General features: G+C 37.7%; 1 protein-coding gene across 3 annotated transcripts in view; it reads right to left on the bottom strand.

The window, feature by feature from the left end:
- The window catches only part of LOC126759148 (phospholipid-transporting ATPase ABCA3), a 50,764-nt gene extending 29,902 nt beyond the window's left edge, over positions 1 to 20,862 (bottom strand). For 2 of the 3 annotated variants that reach the window (XM_050473806.1, XM_050473808.1), the window contains exon 1: positions 20,568 to 20,862. The gene's annotated coding sequence lies outside the window, so the exon portion shown is untranslated. Of the gene's footprint in view, positions 1 to 2,732; positions 3,297 to 20,567 lie in introns of those variants that run through there. The other variant, XM_050473807.1, reaches the window with a different exon arrangement.
- Positions 20,863 to 24,173: the final 3,311 nt, after the last annotated feature.

The following is a 24,173-nucleotide window of genomic DNA, read 5'->3' as shown; positions in this document are numbered from 1 at the left end:
CAATTTGCAGGAATTTTTGCCCGAATTGGAGTTTTTAAATACCATTTTTGAAAATTTGGAGAAATAAAAGTATTTGTTACATTCAAAGCATAGGGTAACTGTGAGAGTGACACGTCGCTAGACAAAGCTAGAAAAGTGCATCTTTAAGTTCTATCACTATTTTTAAGAAAGATATAAGCCAAAAGATATAAGTAAGACAAATTCAAAGACTGAAGAGTATTCGAGTAAAAATTAATATTTTTCATTGTTATTCAGATTATTACATTATGAGTGTACAACTCTTTATCTTTTATAATAAATTTTGTAAAAAAATTTGTGGAAGTATTTTTCTGAATACTAAAAAACAGCGAAGATCGTTTTGCCGCCTCCCAAGACGTTGCGCCCGGGGCGACGGCCCCCTTCGGCCCCCCTAGCTACGCCACTGGGGATACTGAACATACATATGTGTCACATGTTCAAACTAAAAGTAGCAGTAGTTCAGTTTTATAAAAAATCGTTTTTAGCGATATCTGGCGTGAGGCCGAATTTGAAGGAATTACTCATTTCCTATCTAATTAGCCATTTTGAGACATAATAATAATCATATCGCGATAATTTTGATCATGCATGACATGGCAAAATTTGAAGAGGTCAGTAATATTATTTATTATTGCGCTGGTTTATAGCTTATTTTCTTATTTTTATAGCAGGCAATGTTGAAATGGAGGGAGTTATTCTACTTCTTATGATCTTAACTTTCTAGATGCTAGAGATAACTTAACGGAATTATGTCGTGAAAAAATGTTTACGCCCAAGTGAAAGGCGCTCAAAGAATTTTCCTGACTTCGGTGAACTTCTACACATGGCTCCATCCTCACCGAAGATAGCACACCATTTACAAACAAATTTCCATATAATAACTTGATTTTAGTCGTCAAATAAAAGAGTTTTATATGGTTACAAGCACTTGATTTCGATCGTTCAGATTGTATGGCAGCTATATGATATGATAATGAGCAATTTCTTGTGGATTAGAAAACGTGTGCTAAAATTCAGAACGATATCTCAAAAATTGAGGGACTACAAACACACGGATACGGCAAAATCCACTCAGATTCTCACGTAACTTCTAGGCCTTTATATCAAACTTACTTACCCTGTTCAGGGAAAAATTAATCGTATTAAACTGGTCTTACATTAAAATACGTGAAGTACTATACTTTTTGAAAACCAACAAATTTACTCATACTCGTACAAAAATATTTGCTTCGTCTGCATACATACAGGGCCGTAGAGAGAAAATCGTAAACCGGATGATAATTGTAGTGAATTATGGGAGGAAAAACTCTGTAACACTTTGTTCTAAAGCACGCGCTCTCCTGAAAACTCCGAGCTCAGGAGGGATTGTCCCTATCTCATTCAGTATACATAGGTGCATCATTTACTACTTGCTTTCCCAGACAAATTCAATGCGCATTTCAACTCACCACTAGGTAAGTCAATGTGAAACTAAAACATGACAATAATATCCTTTATAACTGTATTCTTCAATACTAATAAAATTACGATAAAGGATGAAGTCCAATTTGTACCCACATTTATGACGAAATTGCCATTGCTCAAAACACTCCAGCAATCTGAATAACCCACGTCGGCTTTATGCTCTAACCCCATTCCGACTTTACATATATTAGATGACCTAAGCATACAGAAAGTCAAAATCTTGCATACCTCTTACACAAAGAAAGAACTTTAGGAATATTTTTAATCCTATATTAGTGAATATCAATATAGTGAAACTCGGAACTAATATTTATTTGTCACGGCAGATATAATCGGATATTCTAATCGGAAATCTATTCTGTCTAAAAAAATGCTCAATAAATTTTGCCTAGTATAAATGGTCTCGAGTGAAGAAGAAAAAACGAATAAATAAAATAAACCTATAATACTATATTATACTAAAAATATGCACTAAGTGTATAGACTACAAATTTAAATTTTCTGTAGATAAACTTTTTTCATAAGTTGGGTTAAAAAAAATTTTAGTTTATTTTAGTTTCCCAATAATAAAAAGAACATTCCTTTTCGTTATTCCTTAAAAAGGGTATATCATGCTTGCCACGAAGTTTGTAACACATCCAAAGAACCGTCGAAGACCATAGAAAATATATATATATATACATACAATAAATGATGAGCTGAGTCGATTTAGTGTCCTTCAGTTTTTAAGTTACCGATCTGAAATTTTGCACACGTCCTTTTCTCCTCATGAAGCTGCTCGTTTGTCGGAAGTGACGATTTTGTATCACTATAGCATAGCTGCACTACAAACTGAAGGAGCAAATATGTATGTATGTTGTTCGCATGGAAATAATCTAAGGCAACAAAAAATCTCCGATGTATTTTTTTCAGATCGGATCATTATAGCACATTGCTGCCATACAAGCTGATCGATCAAAATCTAGTCCTTGTATGGAAAACTTTTGCATTTGAAGAGATATCTTTATAAAAATTAGCACTTATTATTGTTCACTAATACACACTGACCGATTAAAAGCAGGATAAAGATCTTTTTACACCCATTTGTGAGGAATACGAGTATTATAGCTTCGGTGCAGCCACTTTTTTGGCCATTAATAAGTTTTAATTATTTTTTTAACAAAATTTCAAATAAATACATACATGTGTACCATTTACATACATATGTATGTATCTGCTAACTTTTGCAGTAGTATCAATATCCTAGTTACCTTTTTCTGTGTTTTCCAACACTTCTGTCAATTCTGCTCAATTAAATAATATTTATTTTGCTCTATATACAATATTTCACAAATTCACTACTTAAATTCCATATACTTTAAGCACAATATTAGCTTTTATTTACAATTCAAGCCAATTCAGCAATTATTGCGCGTCACCGACACCAGTTTTGTTTTTTATTTATTACTTCGTTTGTACTTTGTTTTTGTAATATTAATACGTCAGTCTGACAAAGCGATAAAAATCACAATATAGGGCGTATGTATGTGTGATGTGTAAGAAACTCACGACAAAAAAAAGAAATGCATATGAATCAGTCTCGCGACGTGAAATGAAAAAATTGCACGCTTTCAACAATGAACCAGTTACTTCAAAGTATAAATAAACAACGATTGTACTATTTTCTAATATATTTATATGTGTGTACACTTTGGTAAACGTTTTTGGAATGAACACTTTTTAAATATTCAGTCACTACAAAAGTATTTTATTTAACTTCTTTGTAGGCGAATTGCCGAAGTACGGCACAACTAACCGGCACTACACTCGGAAGCGCACTGAACTATTTTCCAAGCAGAAGTTCTAACCAGCGTGGCCATAATATTGAAGGTAGTCTGATGTCATTTTGAAAATCTTTCACATACAAATACGTTGTGAGCATGAATATATACACATACATAACTACATACTATGTACGTGTTGAATCGTAAGTCAGTTCTAACGGCGGCAATAAATATACTCATGCTAGTAGCAGAACTTTCTGAGCGCCACAACCAAGGTCGGCTAAGAGAGAATCAGTGCCAATGTTAGTGGAGGCACATGCGAACGCCAAACATATAGACGCGCTCATATGGTTGTATGGCAGCCAATCAGCTGATTATTGCACTCGTTTGGGCCGTATAGTGTGCATAAAGCTTTTGAGGTTTTGAGAGTAAAGCTGCACGCGGCGTATCTGGCGCTCTGTCTGCTTGTTTTTATGGCTGGCGCTAATCGCTGAAAATATGAATTTCTACAGAATTCCTACGTATGTATCTAGTGTTTATCTGTTTCAATATAAATATATATATTTATATAAAATTAGCCTTGAATGCACTTTTGCGCAGCGACTCTCAAATTGTTTACGTTTGAAGTAATGCAAGGAAATGGGCTGGGTGCGACTTTCGGCATTAGAAAAATTGTATTTTTAAACGCCCTCATATCTAACAATACTTGAATAGTATGTATGTATGTATGTATGTGGGTGTGTAGCTATTTGAGAGAGCTTTGTAGGAGAGTGGTATTTTCTCTTATTTGTTCTATGGAATTTCATAATATTTTAATGTGTGTATGTACACAAACAACTAAGCAATTTTTGAAATTAAAGCTTACTTTCAAAACAAAAACAAACAGGTCGATGTGATCAAATTTCTTCTTCTAAACCATTATTTTATTAAATTTTTGACCCTTGAGCTTAAAGGTCGCAATTTGCTAGCTCCGATTTGAATAATATTAGGTTACCAAAAAAGTCTTGCGGTATTTTTATTGAATTTTCAATTGTTCATAAAATTGGTTACAATAATGCGATTCAAGTCAAATATGCGCCGTTTTGTTCGATGACACGTTCCCAACGAGATGTCAACTTCATAATGCCCCTCTCATAGAAGCTCGCTTCCCTATTGGCAAAAAACTCGGAGAGCCAATTTTCACTGGACTCTTTTGTGGCCAACTTCAGACTACCAAGCGCGTTCGCCATGGACAGAAACAGGTGGTAATCACTTGGTGCGAGATCCGGACTATACGGTGGATGCAAAAGAACCTCCCATCCGAGCTCCCGGAGCTTCTGGCGCGTCACTAAAGATGTGTGTTGGCGTTGTCCTGATGGAAAAACGGCCTCTGTTGATCAAAGATGTCCTCTTCTGCATGAGTGCTGCCTTCAAGCGGTCCAGTTGTTGGCAGTACAGGTCCGAATTGAGCGTTTGGCCATAGGGGAGCAGCTCATAGTGGATTATTCTCTGCCAATCCCACCATACACACAGAAGAACCTTCCTGGCCGTCAATCCAGGCTTGGCCACCGTCTGGGACGCTTCACCGCTTTTCGACCACGACCGTTTGCGCCTTACGTTATCGTAAGTGACCCACTTTTCATCGCCAGTCACCATACGCTTCAAAAATGGGTCGATTTTGTTGCGATTCAGAAGCGATTCGCATGCGTCGATACGGTCAAAGATGTTTTTTTGCGTCAATTCGTGTGGCACCCATACATCGAGCTTCTAAGTGACACCAAGCTTCTTCAAATGATTTATAACGGTTTGATGACTCATGCCCAGCTATTGACCGATGCTACGGCTGCTACTATGCCGGTCTCTTTCGACCAATTCAGCGATTTTATCGCAATTTTCGACGACAGGCCTTCCAGAGCGTGGCGCATCTTCGACCACCTCTACACCAGAACGAAAACGTTGAAACCATCGTTGTGCGGTGGAAATGGAAACTGTATCGCGTCCATAAACTTTATTGAGATGCATTTTTGCCTTTATCGTAGTAGTACTGTAAAATATGCCGTATTTTCTCTTTATTTTGCTCCATGTTTGTGACGCTATAACTCACGACCGACTTAAAAGAAACGGCAATCAATCAAGCACGTGTTAGCGCGTAAAATGAGCTTTACAAACAGATATAGCATGACCCGATGCGACGAATAAAACTAGAACTACGCGCTTTCAGCGCCAACTAGCGCATATACCGCAAGACTTTTTTGACAGTATATGTTGATTATTCTTTTTTTGCGAATTTTGTTAAAAAATACATATGAAAACAAGTAAGGAAGCACTAAGTTCGGGTGCGACCGAACATATTATACTCTTGCAACTTACAAGAATCAAAGCCAGGGAAATACTTTATGGTGTAAAACGTTAACCTGAGGAACGAAATCTAAGCAATTTTATATATACTACATATACTATACCTATATAACTCCTATACTGACAGTAACATAAGGGTTTGTTAGAAAAACGAAAATTATTATACATACATACATACATGTGTATATAACGGGTGGGCCATATAAAATTTTAAATTTAAAAAGTCAATAAAGAAAAACGGCTTGATATTTTTCAAAGGTCTAACATTTATTTAAAAGGTTGTTTTATGAAATTTTTTTGTGGAAAACAATTTTGGACAAATGACCACCACGGCTGAGTTTACAGTAGCTTATCAGATCCACCCAATTTTGGAGGGTTTTCGATGGTAAAAGACAATGGCATTATTTTACAGCAAATTGAAGCTCGTAATTTAGATCTTGAATTGTTTCTGGATGGTTGGCGTAACATTTAAAATCTCTTCAGCTCCTCACCAATATTCAATGGAGTAACTCGCAGCTTTTGGAGGACATTCCGTTCACCTCTTTTGCTGATTATATTTTCGAAGATAGGGAGTAAAAGATTGAGTGTAGCGTTTGAGGTGGAAATGAGCCTCATCCGAAAAGATGATTTTTCGGTAAAATTGACCATTCTCGGTCAAACTTTCAAATTTTCAATATTTCCCAGTTTTCTTCTAGTGAATAGCGACCCATTTCGTAAATTTTAAACTTTTTACTGAATATCTGTTGTTTGATTTGACGTTTCGAATTCGAAAATATATTCAAATTTAAAACGTTTGGCCCACCCTTAATATATGGCAGTCGTGGTAGTATCCAGAGTAGCAAATTATTTTTCCCAATTCCACATACTAAACATGCAAATGAAAACACTAATCATATAGAATAAAGTTGCTGTATATAATTCAGATATTAGTTATATAGGTTGTTTTTTTGCCTAAATTAACCTATTTTAAGCACAAAGATACACTGTTATGAGTAAAACACGCTCTGTAATTTTTATTGAGATAACTCAAATATTGGCCGATATATGCAGCATAAAGTCACCAGGAAGTTCGAAAATCTTAATATTAGGTATATGATGGCTAAGGGAAATATTGACCGGGTTCAATCAATTTTGTCGAAATCAGTCAGTCGGATCCTGAGATATTGGATTTCACCAAAAAGTAGGCGGTGCCACGCCCATAGTAAAATTTAGTTATTGATTTATCGCTCTTTTAGTAGTTTTTAACAGTGTCGTAATATTTGGAGTGAACCGGGTTTTCAGCCGATTTCGATTTTCACACCATAGGTTGGAGTTTTTGTAGTATTAATGCTGAGCGAATTTGGTTATTGTAGCTTTGGTAGTCTAAGAGATATGCACATTAAACATATTAGAGGGCGGGCCCACGCTCACTGCGATCCCCTGTACAATTTTATATCTTAATTTAGTGCTTAGTTATGGCACTTTTAAGGTTTTCGGTTAATGGCGATTTGTGGGCGTGGCAATAGTCCACTTACGCCCATCTACGAACTCGAAGTTTTTTTTTGTACTGAGGAACCTGCATACCAAGTTTCATCAAGATATTTCAATTTTTACTCAAGTTACAGCTTGCAAGGACTGACTGACGGACAGACAGACAGTCAACCGGATTTCAACTTTTCTCGTCATACTGATCATTTATTTATATACATACATATGTATATATAACCCTATATCTATATCGTACAACCGTTAGGTGAACAAAACTATAATACTCTGTAGCAACTAGTTGCAAGAATATAATTATGTACATAGTATATACGTAGTCTTTACATATACATATAATAAGTATTTCGATAATATAATTTTATTTCAAAAATATATAAATTTTCAAAATAATTATTTTTTTTTGTAATTTTTCTAAAAACAATCTGGAATTTTATCGTTATACTATATTATAGTATATTGGAATATCAATAAAACGTTTAGACAGATTTTCTAAGTGCAATACTCGTTTCCTCGCAACAACCAACCTCCAGCAGCAATAGAGGCGGTTAAGTACAATCGAACTTTGGCTAAAATACGAATTACATTATCTTTATTACAATTATCTGCGCCTCAATTTATATCAACGTTTTATAAAATTTTACTGCATTGATTAAGGCGCATAAAGCTTGAATATTCTGGAATTAGTCAATGAGTCGAGTCAATCAAAAAATCAGTATTGATCAGCCGCCTTAGAACGAAGCGAAACGTACACATACTATATATAATGTATTTTTGTAGCGATCGAATATAGATTGACAATGTCAATCCAGCAAGTGAAGTTCTGACATGAAAAATCAGTCGTTCGCTTCTTCATTCATTAAATATTAGGAGAAGAGGTTCTGATTAAAACTTACATAAACATAAGTATATGCATACATTATAATGATAATGATAATGATATAATCTGTTCGATCAGTCAATATAAGATGTTTTTTTTATATTTCGATGCAAACTTTGGGTACTATATGGAGACTTTTACAATTGTTTATGCAAGTAATCTATATACTCCAAATATAAAATGCTTAAGCCAAATTTTTTAATATTTATGATTATTTATCGATCAAATTATAAAAAAGTAAAGAAGGGCTAAGTTCGGATATGCCGTGGCATAATTTAAGGGAATGCAAAGCTTTATCCTGATATATTAATTAATTATTGATTTGTATACTGGAAAGAATAAAATGGAATTGAAAAGAGAGAGTTTAAGAGGGAAGCGAGACGCATTTGAGCTTGGCAAGCTGGCCGATAGTGGTAATGCTCGAAAAATCTACGAAACAATATGAAGACTAAAAGAAGGTTTAAAGACCGGAGCATATTCTTGTAGAACCCTCAGAAGTGATCTAGTAACCGATGCCCAGACCATACTAAAATTATGGAGAGAACACTTCTCCAGCCTGCGGGATGTTTCACTGCCATCCACCAAGAGAAGGCGAACCCGTTCCATTGCGTTTGACGAATTATTTGACGAATTATCCGACCGTTCCATTAGCTGTCTGAAGAACAACAAAGCGGTGGGGGCCGATGGATTGTCTGCCGAGCTATTCAAACAGGACGGCGAAGAACTGATAAGTACCATGCATCAGCTTCTTTGTAAAGTATGTTTGGACGAAAGCATGCTCACCGATTGGAATTTAAGTGTGCTCTGCCCAATCTACAAAAAGGGAAACCCCACAATTTGCGCCAACTACCGTGGGATAAGTTTCCTAACCATCGCGTATAAGGTTCTATCGAGCGTTGAAAAATTAAAACCCACCGTCAACAAACTGATTGGACCTTATCAGTGTAGCTTTAAGTCTGGAAAATCAACAACCGACCAGATATTCACCATGCGCCAAATCTTGGAAAAGACCCGTGAAAGGAGAATCGACACACACCACCTCTTCGTCGATTTCAAAGCTGCTTTCGATAGCACGAAAATGAGCTGCCTTTATGGTGCGATGTCTGAATTTGGTATCCCCGCAAAACTAATACGGCTGTGTAAACTGACGTTGAGCAACACGAAAAGCTCCGTCAGGATCGGGAAGGACCTCTCCGAGCCGTTTCAGACAAGGGTACTCCCTTCTGCTCTCTCCAGACTGGACAAGGAAGGAAAGCAAATGGGTCTGGCAGTGAACGAGGGCTAGACGAAATATCTCCTGTCATCAAACGAACAGTCGTCGCATTCGCGACTTGGCTCTCACGTCACTGTTGACAGTCATAACTTTGAAGTCGTAGATAATTTCGTCTCTCTTGGAACCAGTATAAACACCACAAACAATGTCAGCCTGGAAATCCAACGCAAAATAACTCGTGCCAACAGGTGCTACTTCGGACTGAGTAGACAATTGAGAAGTAAATTCCCCTCTCGATGAACAAACCAAACTCTATAAGTCACTCATAATTCCCGTCCTGCTATATGGTGCAGAGTCTTGGACGATGACAGCAACCGATGAGTCGACGTTGCGAGTTTTCGAGAGAAAAGTTCTGCGAAAGATTTATGGTTCTTTGCGCGTCGGCCACGGCGCATAACGCATTCGATGGAACGATGAGCTGTATAAGATACACGATGACATTGACATAGTGCAGCGAATTAAAAGACAGCGGCTACGCTGGCACCTCTGAAAGTATTCGACGTAGTACCCGCCAGGAGGAGCAGAGGAATAGGAAGACTTCCACTCCGTTGGAAGCACCATGTGAAGAAGGACCTGGCTTCGCTTGGAATATCCAATTGGCGCCACGTAGCGAAAAGAAGAAACGACTGGCCTTGATGAAAGCAAGTATGCACGTTTCTTGGCAAAAAAAAAATTACGCGGCCGTAGATGGGAACGGTATTGACCGAAAACCTACAAAGATCCATAACTAAGCACTAAATTAAGATACAAAACTGTAATTTGTCGCAGATAATCACAGTAGTATGGGGCACCTGTGGGCAAAAAAATTGAAAACGTACATATTTGTGCTTAGGAAGAATAAAATCGGGTGAAAACTCGCCCTAGACCCCATATAACTAGCAAGCTGTATGTATCTTATGTATATCTTGCAAGTTGCAAGAGTGTGAAATGTTTGGTTATACCCAAGCTAGATCTTCATCACTTTTTAAACCATAATTTTCTTTAAACTATGTAAATTAGCAACGCTCTCGACAAATATTTTCAACTAACTAAATTATTTAATTAAATTTGATACTCTTATTAAAAAATTTCTTTTTCAAACAAATGTGTTATAATTTAAATTGCAAATAGCAACCCTGCTTAAAAATATTTTTCACAAAATACTTCATTAATTTGAGCCAATCTTATTTCGAACAATTTCATAACAATGTTAGACAAAAACGTTTTTCGTGTTAGAAAATTGGGCAACTTCGGTTGAAAGTCACGGTCACTTTATGGTATAACAATATTTTAAATTTTTATAGCGTATCTGCTTTTACAAGAGATAACAAATCCTAGCTGTAGCCCCAGGCTGCTGGAAAGTTTATAACATATCTATAAGAAGGCGCTAATGTTACTCCAACCAAATGTTTTCCAATTAAACCTAATCTGCAATATACATATGTATTTCATTTGATTTGTCGGACAAGTTTGAGTATTTGGAGTAACCATTCGTTAACAGTTTGTTAAATCCCGCACTGGCCATATAAACATCGAGAACAATGAAGCTCGCAGGCATTACCATAACAGTATGGCCTGCATAACCGAAACGTACACGATTTTTTCTGGTCAAGGACTGTCAACCCGTCAGTATATACAAGCCCAGTTGCCTTTTCCTATATATATGTTTATGTACGCTCAACTAAGCGCTGGATACAACCGCATGAATAATGTTTCCAATGCAGTTTTACACATATTCATATCTTTTCATATGTACTGTATGCGTCAATTGACGTGAATTCGTTTTAATTGTTGACATTTGTTGAACTTTTTGTTGTGATGTATTTGCAATCGTTTACGTTTCCTATGAATATGTAAATTTAACAGTCACTTGTCAGCAAAAAGATGCGAATAATATACACTAACAACAATTGCATTAAAAAACGTAAATCTTCTATTGAACAAAATAGAAGAAAAAACTACATATTATACCATTAAGATTGGAATGAATGAGAAATTTATTTAAACTTTCCCACCAGTTATGTCAAGACCCATGAGTAAGAGTTTCACTGTAAGTTGCTAGCAATTTCATGTGATGCATAATCAAGATTCAGGGAAATTTCGAAGCGATAGTTTTAAGCAGGCAATGTGTCATAAAAGTTTTTGTATAAAAGAAACAGTAAGCTAAGCTCTTACAGGTTCATAAAAGAGAAATTTGCAAATAAACTAATTCCCGGTGCGAGTAGCTGCCTTCGATTCGCCAAATTGTACATTTGGATCTTCTCAAATCTGCTTTCAAAAGTGCGCTATGAACATTTTCAATTCGCCACGTTTCTCATTGAACAAGACAATTTTAGGCTCGAAAGTAATAAAGTTAACTGTCTAAAGGATATCCTCAGAACTTTAAATTAAACAAGGGCGATACAGCAGGCCTACAACTAAATGAATTCAAATATGGTATCGCCTGCTTTCAGAAGATTTTTTCATCTAACAAACTAATTGACTAATTTGAGCTTAGTCTTGCTTAGCGGTCTTATCGGTCTAAAATAATTCAATAGATATTTAATAGAGAACACCGCGAAAGCTAATTTCTACCTAAATCAGACTTTATAAAGTACTAATTTATTAAAAACATGTACATAGTATCTCAAAATAAAGTAAAAGAAATAAGAAAGGGCTAAATTGGGATTCAAACGAACATTTTATTTTGACAAATTATTAGGTAAGCATTCACATGTATGACAATACGCGATCTAATAATTTAGATAATTATTTTGTGCATTTTATAATTAAATATCCTGATCCAAGCTTTGTTTGTAAAAATAATAGGTTGTCAAAAAAGTCTTGCGGTATTTTCTAGTTGCTAGTTGGCGCTGAAAGCGCATAGTGCTATGTCGAGGTACCACTGTATACTGATTTCCGTCTGTCCGATTAACTTTACAACGGTGTCTTAAATTTGCATAAGTATGTGTTTTCTACACCCCTATCTAATTTAACGGTAGATGAGTGACATTTCATGTCAACTCTTAAAGCTTTTCTGCAAACATTACAAACATTCAGGCTACAAGAACGCAAAAATTATTGTCTTGAATAAAGAGAAAATGAATTATTCTTGTAATTACTGTTATCTTCTTTCTCAGAAGTAGATCATAGAATTTTGTTGCTGTTTGATATCGAATTGCTGCATGTGTTTCAAAACCAGCCAAGAGGTTGTATTAGGTTGGAATGAAAGCATGCGAGATCCTCGCTTTGTAATTTTATTTAAAACGATTTGATATAACCTACATACATATGTAAGTACATACATATGCCTACAGCTGAGTAATAAACGAAAAACCTAATTCCAAGAAACTGTAGCTAACACGCTTCCGCATTGCATAATGTCTGGCTATATCATTTCTAAGAAGTTCTTAAAAGCTCATACGGACCATATTCGGATGATTATATACATAAATACGCTTTTTTGCAAGTATTACCAGACAACCATAAATACCATACTGTTGGAGGTGTGCAGTATATACATACATACATATGTATGTATGTGCATCCAGATGCATTTGTTGTTCTATAAGCAAATAGACGAAATGACTACTGCTTGTGAGCTTTTAAAAATATTTGTTTATATGTACGTATTTGTCTAAAATAAATATTAGACATTTAATTGCATTCGAGTCTAATTGCAGAGATACAATAAAAAGATACAGAAGTGCATGTATGTATGTACATATACTTGTATACATACATACTATGTGCAAATGGGCCAATATATAGTATAAATATGTGTGTAAATGACAATGCGAAGTTGTACATGGCTGCGTAAGCTCAGCGTCAATAAATGCTTTGGCACTGAAAATATGCAATATGCTGATTAGCGTTGCCGTGTTTATTCTTTTAATTTCGTGATTCCGTTATATACGCTATTTGATTATACATATAGTAACAGTATTTCAGAATGCAGATATTCGTAAATTTTTAACCCGCTTTTTACATAAAAAAGTTGTATCATTATTGTACATTTCTATGTACAAAGCTAGGCATTTTTAAGACCCAAAAACCTACTCAACTCTATTAATATACATATCTGATCGATATCCACGCTGGACAAGGCCACAGAGAATGGGTCTGGCAGTGAACGAGTTCAAAACGAAATATCTTCTGTCATCAAACAAACAGTCGTCGCACTCGCGACTTGGCTCTCACGTCACTGTTGACAGTCATAACTTTGAAGTTGTAGATAATTTCGTCTATTTAGGAACCAGTATTAACACCACCAACAATGTCAGCCTGGAAATCCAACGCAGGATTGCTCTTGCCAACAGGTGTTACTTCGGACTGAGTAGGCAATTGAAAAGTAAAGTCCTCTTTCGACGAACAAAAGCTAAACTCTATAAGTCGCTCATAATTCCCGTCCTGCTATATGGTGCAGAGGCTTGGGCGATGACAGCAACCGATGAGTCGACGTTACGAGTTTTCGAGAGAAAAATTCTCCGAAAGATTTATGGTCCTTTGCGCATTGTCCACGGCGAATATCGCATTCGATGGAACGATGAGCTGTACGAGATATACGACGACATTGACATAGTTCAGCGAATTAAAAGACAGCGGCTACGCTGGCTAGGTCATGTTGTCCGGATGGATGAAAACACTCCAGCTCTGAAAGTATTCGACGCAGTACCCGCCGGGGGAGGCAGAGGAAGAGGAAGACCTCCACTCCGTTGGAAGGACCAAGTGGAGAAGGACCTGGCTTCGCTTGGAATATCCAACTGGCGCCACGTAGCGAAAAGAAGAAACGACTGGCGCGCTGTTGTTAACTCGGCTATAATCGCGTAAGCGGTGTCTACGCCAATTAAGAAGAAGAAGAAGATCGATAACTGTGGTGAAACTCCAATTAGAGTGTATTAAGTGGCGTCTATTTGCGAACAACCTGAACTAACCAATTGAACATCTTTATGCCGCATTCTTCGAAAAAACTTTTTCACATCTCTAGTATTTGGTATGGAAGAAATGATAGTATCCAGTTTTCTAATAGATGTGGAAACAAGTTTCAATAACTCTTATTTCACACGACGCATAATTTCAGCTAATGCTGAGAGTCAAATTTACAGCCATTGGAGTGGCACTACTCTTAAATTAATGCTTCACAACCAGACCAAGGATCCTTTAGGAAAATCAAGGAGTTGATTAATCTGCATGATTTTTATCATGATGGTGCAATATAACATAATGGTGTGCTCACAAAGAACTTTTCACCAATTCCAGTTTAGTTTGTTACCCATATATTTTTGATGTTATTTTACAATAACATTTCATGGTGTCTCTTCCGGAATTAAATGAACGTAATGCCTATTAAGTTCTCATTTTCTATTCATAAGTTTTAAAAAATTAAATTTCGATTTTAATACTTTCAGAATAAATTAACATGTTTGTTCCTATTTATCTATTAATTTTCTCATTGTTGAAAAAGGGGTCTATAATATACTTATTATGTATTAACAAGTAAGGAAGGGCTAAGTTCGGGTGTCACCGAACATTTTATACTCTCGCATGATAAAGTGATAATCGAGATTTCATTACACGTCATTTACATATTTTTCAAATACCGTATTTTTGTAAAGTTTTATTCCGCTATCATCATTGGTTCCTAATGTATATACTCGTATTATACAGAGAAGGCATCAGATGGAATTCAAAATAGCGTTATATTGGAAGAAGCCGTGGTTGTGAACCGATTTCACCCATATTTCGTACATGTCATCAGGGTGTTAAGAAAATATGATATACCGAATTTCATAAGTCCATAAGTGGGCGGCGCGCCGCGTGCCACTCCCATTTTCAATTTAAAAAAAGCCTGGGTGCAGGTTTCTTCAGCCACTTCTTCCGCAAAATTTAGTGTTTCTGACGCTTTTTGTTAGTCGGTTAACGCACTTTTAGTGATTTTCAACAAAACCTTTGTTTGGGAGGTGGGCGTGGTTATTATCCGATTTCTCCATTTTTGAACTGTATATGAAAATGCCTGAAGGAAACGACTCTATAGAGTTTGGTTGACATAGCTGTAGTAGTTTCCGAGATACGTACAAAAAACTTAGTAGGGGGCGGGGCCACGCCCACTTTTCCAAAAAAATTACGTCCAAATATGCCCCTCCCTAATGCGATCCTTTGTGTCAAATTTCACTTTAATATCTTTATTTATGGCTTAGTTATGACACTTTATAGGTTTTCGGTTTCCGCCATTTTGTGGGCGTGACAGTGGGCCGATTTTGCCCATCTTCGAACTTAACCTTCTTATGGAGCCAAGAAATACGTGTACCAAGTTTCATCATGATATCTCAATTTTTACTCAAGTTACAGCTTGCACGGACGGACGGACATATATTTTTGACGGACAGACAGACAGACATCCGGATTTCGACTCTACTCGTCGCCCTGATCACTTTGGTATATATAACCCTACATCTGACTCTTTTAGTTTTAGAACTTACAAACAACCGTTATGTGAACAAAACTATAATACTATCCTTAGCAACTTTGTTGCTAGAGTATAAAAAACTTGCAATGACTCACAAAACTTTTAATCGAGCTGATATAGCAAAAACCATAGTAAATTATCAATAAACTTCATACTTTATTTTTATTTTTATAATGTATATTTTATGCGTATTATCTTTGCTACTTTGACTCCTTCACACGTTATTTCTCGTGAACTTATCATATCATATAATACAATGTTATAATGTTAGGTTATCAATTTACGAATTGATAAGTCGAAACACAAATTATTCTTTTACGACTTTTAAACAAAAAACACTCAAACTAAATAAAAATCAAAAATTATTTTCTGAATGTAAATGAACATAAATTTTCAACAGATTATTTTTCCAACATTTTTCTATTTCTATTTTTCAATAATTTGTTAAGCAGCGCAATTTTACTGAAAATTTTTAATTGACGACAACTCTTTTCACCAATAACTTCAATTGAAATACAGTAGAACGCGCTCCAATTATCCGAAATAATGGAGACCGGGACCCATTCGGATAATCAAATATTCGGATAATCGGTTTTTTTTTTTAAATTGCCATTGGAGAAAATTAAAGCTACGTTTTGACATTGCACTATTTTTTTATTGAATTAAATGAAAGAAACATGAAATTTTCACATGTTTTAAATATAAATAAAATGCACTTATGTACAAGTTTAGAAATAAAAATCATTGTTTTTTAAACATCTTCGTCAATTCAAAAATTCGTTTTCGGGCAGCCAGGTCACGCATTAGCTTGACGGTGAGCAGTTGCAAGTGGTCACACTCGGGCTGACGCTCCATCCACTTCAAAGCAGTCTCGAGGCCGGCAAATGCTTCACTAGCTGATGGTCCAGCGTCTACTTCAACATCAGCAGAAAGTTCTTCTTCCACTTCCACTTCAACATCTTCTCTCTTGTGATTCGGATAATCGGCGATTCGGATAGTCGGAGTTCGGATAATTGGAGTTCTACTGTATACATAGTATATTCTAAAACTATTGCATTTGACACCCATTTTGTAATATTTCAAGAAGAAAGAGAAGTTGGTATTTTTTTTTAACATTCTCAGCTATAGGGCTGATTACAGCTATTTAGTTTGATAATAAATAAAAGAAAATATTTTGCAAATAAATAACTTGTTTTGTTTGTAATCAATTTTATTGCTTTTATAGCGACTTAAACCTCCTCAGTAATTCATAATGTAGAGCTTCTTTATATTCATTTTCACAATGTTGCCATATTTCAAGAATATTTTCAATTGCAGATATGCTTAAACCTCTCTAGTTTAAAATCCATAATTTGAAATTTTATTTTTTATTTGAACAAATTTATTGAAATTAAATTTTATAAACGGTGGCAACTGTCCAATAAACCCTAGTAGATATTGTCAGTTTGTGCCGTTTATTGGTCTCACACAAGTTTTGTTAAACAGTTTTCAAACAGGTGACATACAACTATCTCTATATGTAAAACAACATAATTGGCAATTATTTTAAACATACTTACATATTCTCTACCATGGCCAGAAACGATTCTTTTACATATGGCTCAAGCAGCTCACGACTTCCCACCTTTGACCAAGTATCATCTGGATAGCCAGAAAACCACCACATAAAAAACACTACCAATGAAAAGAAGAAAACAGCCTCGGATGAGAGACCCACCTTTTGATGACGACCCCTTCAAAAGTGTTAAGCATTACGAATTAAGGGCATGCACCTGGAATGTCCGATCCCTTAATTGAGAAGGTGTCGCTGCTCAGCTGGTTGATGTCCTCGTTAGAGTGAAGGCTGACATCACCGCTCTCTAAGAAATGCGATGAACGGGGCAAGGACTGAAGCGAGTAGGTCCTTGTTGTATTTACTACAGTCGCCATATAAAGGAGCGCAAATTTGGTGTGGGATTCGTGGTGGGAGAGAGACTCCGTTGCCGAGTACTGTCATTTACACCGGTGGCTGAACGTCTAGTCACAATCCGCATTAAAGCGAAGTTCTTCAATATATCGCTGATTTGCGCCCACGCCCCGATGAAAGAGAAGGACGATGTGAACAAAAGATACCTTCTGTGAGCGTTTGGAGCGCACCAATAAGAGCTGCCCCCGCCACGAAGTCAAAATCTTGCTTACCGACTTTAACATCAGGGTGGGCAAAGAAGGTATCTTTGGCACTACGGTCGGTAAGTTCAGCCTCCACGATGAAACAACCAGATTGATCATGTAGAGATAGACGAAATACACGTCTTCAGTGTCGTCTAAAACGTGTGTACACTCCGAAGTCTTAACATCGACTCGGACCACTATCTTGTTGCAGCCAAGATACGCACCAGCCTCTGTGCAGGAAAAAACACACGTTAACAAACACAAGGAAGGTTTGACGTCGAAAAGCAGCAATCACAACAAACACCCGAACGATTTTTTACTCGGTTTGCACTATTGCGAAACTTGGTTCCGAAAAATTGGTTTTCGGAAAATGCAAAAGAACAGACTGCCTACTTCGCAATGTTACGATCGACCACAACAAGTGCGGGATGGGATATATACCGAGAGTTGAAGAGGGAAGTGAGACGCATGTGCAGACCGAAAAAGAGAGAGGCCGAAATGTGTGAGCTTGACAAACTGGCCGACAGCGCTAATGCTCGAAAAATCTACGAAAAAATGCGAAGACTAACAGAAGGTTTCAATACTCAGAGGAGAGAAATCTAGTAACCGATGCCCAGAGCATACTAAAATTATGGAGGGAACACTTCTCCAGCCTGCTGAATGGCAGTGAAAGCATAACGCCAGTAGAAGGCGAACCCGTTCCATTGCCCGACCATGACGAACTACCCGACCATTCCATTACCTGCCTGAAGAACAACAAAGTGGTGGGGCCCATGGATTGTCTGCCGAGCTATTTAAACACGGCGGCGAAGAACTGATAAGTACCCTGTATCAGCTTCTTTCTAAAATATGGTCGGACGAAAGCATGCCCAACGTTTGGAAATTAAATGTGCTCTGCCCAATCTACAAAAAGAAAGCCCCACAATCTGCGCCAAATACCATGGGATAAGTCTCCTAAACATCGCATATAAGGTTCTAGCGAGCGTATTGTGTGAAAGATCTAATCCCACCGTCAGCGTGATTGGACCTTATCAGTGTAGCTTTAAGTCTGGAATATCAACAACCGACCAGATATTCACCATGCGCCAAATCTTGGAAAATACCTGTGAATGAGAATCGACACACACCACCTCTGCGTTGATTTTAAAGCTGCTTTTGACAGCGCGAAAAGGAGCTGCCTCTATGCCGCTATGTCTGAATTTGGTATCCCCGCAAAACTAATACGGCTGTGTAAACTGACTCTGAGCTACCCGAAAGCTCCGTCAAAATCGTGAGACTTCTCCAAGCTGCAGAACTTCATCGAGTAGGTATAATATTCTATAAGAGGATACAATTGTTGGCTTATGGCCAATGATACCGATGGCCATAACAACCAACCATGCCATTAGTTCTGTTTTCTCCAGGTTGAACAAAGAAGCGAAGCCAACAGGTGCTACTTTTGATCAAGTAGGCAATTGAGAAGGAAAGTGCTCTCTAGATCAACAAAAATCAAACTATATAAGTCACTCATTACTCCCGTCCTGCTATATGGTGCAGAGGCTTGGACGATGACAATAACTGATGAGTCCATGTTGCGAGTTTTCGAGAGAAAGATTGCGCGTTGGCCTCGTCGAATATCGCATTCGATGGAGCGATGAGCTGTATGAGATATACGATGACATTGACATAGTGCAGCGAATTAAAGGACAGGGGCTAGGTCATGTTGTCCGAATGGACGCAAACACTCCAGCTCTGAAATTATTCGACGCAGTACCCGCCGGGGGGAGCAGAGGAAAAGGAAGACCTCCACTCCGTTGGAAGCACCAGGTGGAGAAGAATCTGACTGCACTTGGTGTATCGAATTGGCGCCAAATTGCTAAAAGAAGAAACGATTGGCGCGCTGTTGTTAACTCGGCTATAACCGCGTAAGCGGTGTCTACGCCAGTTAAGAAAAAGATTTTCTACTGTAAGCCTCCTTAAACTTATATTTTATTAACGGTTTAATAAATTGAATTGTTCAGTTTCTGTCTCGTAGGGTTTCTTGTTATTAAATATTTTTTAACACAGAGATGCCACAATTCAAAATTATCTTCAAATGTAACTATTCTTAAACCTAGTTTGATACTCATATTATAAAAAATCTTTCATACGATCAATTTACTGAAATACAAATTTGTAAATGGTGGCAACTCTCCAAAAAATATTTCCAATAAATGCTCTCAGAAAGGCTCGGCAACTGAAATTCCAATGCAGTGATAGAATTAGCGCGGAAACGAACACATACACACCATGCAACTCGTACAGTAGAGTTTCGTTTTAAATTGTCAATTGGAACTTAAGACACTAATAAAGACTTCAACAGGAATCTCTGGCAGAACAGTTGGGTAATAAACCGGTGGCATAGCTTTAGTAAACTTGTTCAATTTGAATTTTTTATGTTTCGTTAATTTTTTGTTAGACAATTTTCAAACAGTTTTCAACTTTCTAAGCGTTTGGTTTTAAACCCATCGGATTAACGCACCAAATAATTACAAAAATATATTCCCGCGCTGCATACTAGGAGCGTAACCTAATTTTGTGGCGGTACACATTTTTTGCAATTAAGTGATTTTACTAGATATAGTTTTTCCTTACAGAAAATTGCACCGTCGTGAAAGCTTTGAAAGCATACACTTACTCTGCTGCCGTCCGTACTGAGCGTATGATTAACTTTTATGACTCGAAATTTATACATACATACATACATGTCCCTTATTTCACCACACCTTTAGTTTTAGATTATTCATTAAAATTTACCTTGAATTTTTGGTTTTTTGTTTTGTTGTAGCTTTTAATACACACTAGGAGGTAAGTTGATTTCCAAAGTTTTTGGTTTTTGTTTTTAAATTCAATGTTAAAACACCGATTTACAGTTGTTGTAATAAACACTTTTCACTTTATTTGTGATTTCCAACAACATTACCAATATTTTGTCTCAAAATTATTTATAAAATATAATAGATACTATAATACAGTTAATCGAATAATCAACGCATATCTGTGCCGAACTCACATCAAACCGAAATAGTTTTCTCGCCGCCAAAGCGGCAACTGAAAGCTGAAAATACGTCGCAGTGCGATTCTGGGAATATGCTGTTCTTCGAACTTCTATTAGCATTGGCAAATATTACAAATATGGCATGTACATATGTATATGTGTACATACATACAAACATACATTTGCACTTTGTAGAAAACACACTATACTCGATCTGATGCAATTCTCTTTTTTCAGATTAACATATAGTTCATGCATATTATAGTTGCTACATACTATACATTTCTATTAAAGCGTTCTCTCTTCCTGTTTATATGCAAGTGGGCACGTGTGAAATAAAATTCTGAGAAGCACAATAAGCTGCAAAATGCAGTTTACACTTTGCACAACCCGTTATATGTACATATGTGTGTATATACATATGTATGCTAGACGTTGGCAAAATGAAAGCTTACAGAACGGGTAAGCTTACTGAACGGGTAAACACGAACAAACATGTTCTACGTAATACAAAAATGATCAAAAATCAGTTTATCTGTATATACTTTTTTATTTACTTATGTACATAAGAATACATATGCATACATACATATGTATGCACTTAAGTGTCTAGGCTCCTATTAAAATTGGCTTATAACGCTATGGCCTATTGACCCGTTTTTTACAATTTTCGACATTCAGGCATACTATTATCAGGAAAGGAGTCTATCTGAATTTCAATTATGTACATATATATCAGACGTTAACCAATATTTTCGGTAAAAAGGTCAACTATGCATACTACTCCGAGTCGATGTTAGAACCTCAGAGCGCACGCACATCTAAAACACTGGAGACGTGTCTTCCGTCTATCACAACATGATCGATCTGGTTGGGAGTTTTTCGATACGGAGACAGCCAGGTAGCTTGATGAATCTTTTTATGTTGGAATCTAGTACTACAGATAACCATATTTCGAGCCCCGGCGAAGTCAATCAGCCTCAACCCATTTGGGGAAGTTTCGTCGTGGAGGCTCAATTTACCGACCGTAGCGCGAAAGATACCTTCTTTGCCCACCCTGGCGTTAAAGTCGCCAAGCACGATTTTGACATCGTGGCGGGGGCAGCTCTCATAAGCGCGCTCCAAGCGCTCATAGAAGGCATCTTTGGTCACATCGTCCTTCTCTTCCGTAGGGGCGTGGGCGCAAATCAGCGATATGTTGAAGAACCTCGCTTTGATGCGGATTGTGGCTAGACGTTCATTCACCGCAGTGAATGATAGTACTCGGCGACGGAGTCTCTCTCCCACCACGAATCCAACACCAAACTTACGCTCCTTTATATGGCCACTGTAGTAAATGTCACAAGGACCTACTCGTCTTTGTCATTGTCCCGTCCATCGCATTTCTTGGACGGCGGTGATGTCAGCCTTTATTTTCGCGAGGACATCAACCAGCTGGGCAGCGGCACCTTCCCAAATAAGGGACCGGGCATTCCAGGTGCATGCCCTTAAATCGTAGTTCTTATTTCGTTTGCCATGGTCGTCATCAAAAGGGGGGTCTCTCATCCGAGGCTTGTTGTTCCTTTTCATTGGGGATGTTTTTTACGTGGCGGGTCCCAAACTCAGCGCACAACCCTATGTAGGGGATGTTTCGCCTTCTCACTTTAGCTCGCCTTCGAACGGATATTCTTAGGCTACCCAGAGGATACTTGGTCAAAGACCGGAAGTTGTGAGCTGCTTGAGCCATGTGTAAAAGGATCGTTTCTGGCCACTCCCAAGTGAATGGCGGTCAGAGAACTTTCCTTACTTGCGTGAACTTCTACACATGACTCCATCCTCCTAGCAAGCACAGAAAATGGGTCTGGCAGTGAACGAGGGCAAGACGAAATATCTCCTGTCATCAAACAAACAGTCGTCGCACTTCCGACTTGGCTCTCACGCCACTGTTGACAGTCATAACTTTGAAGTTGTAGATAATTTCGTCTATTTACGAATCAGTATTAACACCACCACAATGTCAGCGTGGAAATCCAACGCAGGATTGCTCTGCCAACAGGTGCTACTTCGGACTGAGTTGGCAATTGAAAAGTAAAGTCCTATCTCGACGAACAAAAGTCAAACTCTATAAGTCATTCATAATTCCCCTCCTGCTATATGGTGCAGAAGCTTGGACGATGACAGCAACCGATGAGTCGACGTTACGAGTTTTCGAGAGAAAGGTTCTGCGCATTAGCCACGGCGAATATCGCATTCGATGGAACGATGAGCTGTACGTGATATACGACGACATTGACATAGTTCAGCGAATTAAAAGACAGCGGCTACGCTGGGTAGGTCATGTTGTCCGGATGGACGAAAGCACTTCAGCTCTGAAAGTATTCGAAGAGGAAGACCTCCACTCCGTTGGAAGGACCAAGTGGAGAAGGACCTAGCTACGCTTGGAATATCCAATTGGCGCCACGTAGCGAAGAGAAGAAACGACTGGCGCGCTGTTGTTAACTCGGCTATAATCGCGTAAGCGGTGTCTACGCCAATTAAGAAGAAGAGCTATATTGGTACGGAAGACATATATGTACATACATTGTGGCAAAAAAGCACCCAGAAATTGTAATTAAATTCCCCGGAAAATGATATTTCAAAAGAATTTATTTTGTTAAGTTGATAGCACTGTCATTAATTACTATGCCAAATATTAGCGCGATCTGTCAACAAGTTTTTTTACAGCGGCTGCTTAAGTCGATACACCTCAGTAGTGCGTTGCGTGTTTTACAATGAATAAAAATATCGCACAAAGGATTCGTCTCAAATTTTGTATTTGTAACCAAATTTCGTGTGCGGAATCGTTGCGAATGTTGGAAAGGCTTACGGTGATTCAGTTTTATCAAAAACACAAGCCTACGAGTGGTACAAAACCTTCAAAGCCGGTCGAGAGATCGTTGAAGTCTGGACGAACTTCGACCACTTCAAAAGATGAAAATATTAAAAAATTGAAGGGTATGCTGATCAGGCAAGGATTAGAGAGATAGCCAAAGAACTCAACATCTCTCGCGTGTCCGTTCGAATGATTTTGGTGGATACAGGATTTGTCCGGAAAGTATTAGGACTGATTCGGTAGAGGGCGTTCCTAGCTAACGAACGAGCGATTGGTTAGTTGTCTCCGAGCACCTGGAGAGTCAGGACAAACATTATCTCGCGACGTGTTTCTGAGAAAATGCAGCGTTCATTAGAGCAGAGGTACCCGATTAAATTCTGTGTGAAGCCCGGTAAATCTGCGACAGAGACGTTTGATATGATCAAGCAGGCTTACCTAGATGTTGCTTAAGCAAGAAGTGGTGTGTTTCGGTGGCACCAGACTTTTTTGGAGGGGCGGGAAGAGGTCGCTAATG

Source organism: Bactrocera neohumeralis, chromosome 5 (genome assembly GCF_024586455.1).
Source record: "Bactrocera neohumeralis isolate Rockhampton chromosome 5, APGP_CSIRO_Bneo_wtdbg2-racon-allhic-juicebox.fasta_v2, whole genome shotgun sequence".
Lineage (NCBI taxonomy): Eukaryota > Metazoa > Arthropoda > Insecta > Diptera > Tephritidae > Bactrocera > Bactrocera neohumeralis.
Note: the sequence above shows the minus strand (reverse complement) of the source record. Positions and strands in the feature narration are given on the sequence as shown.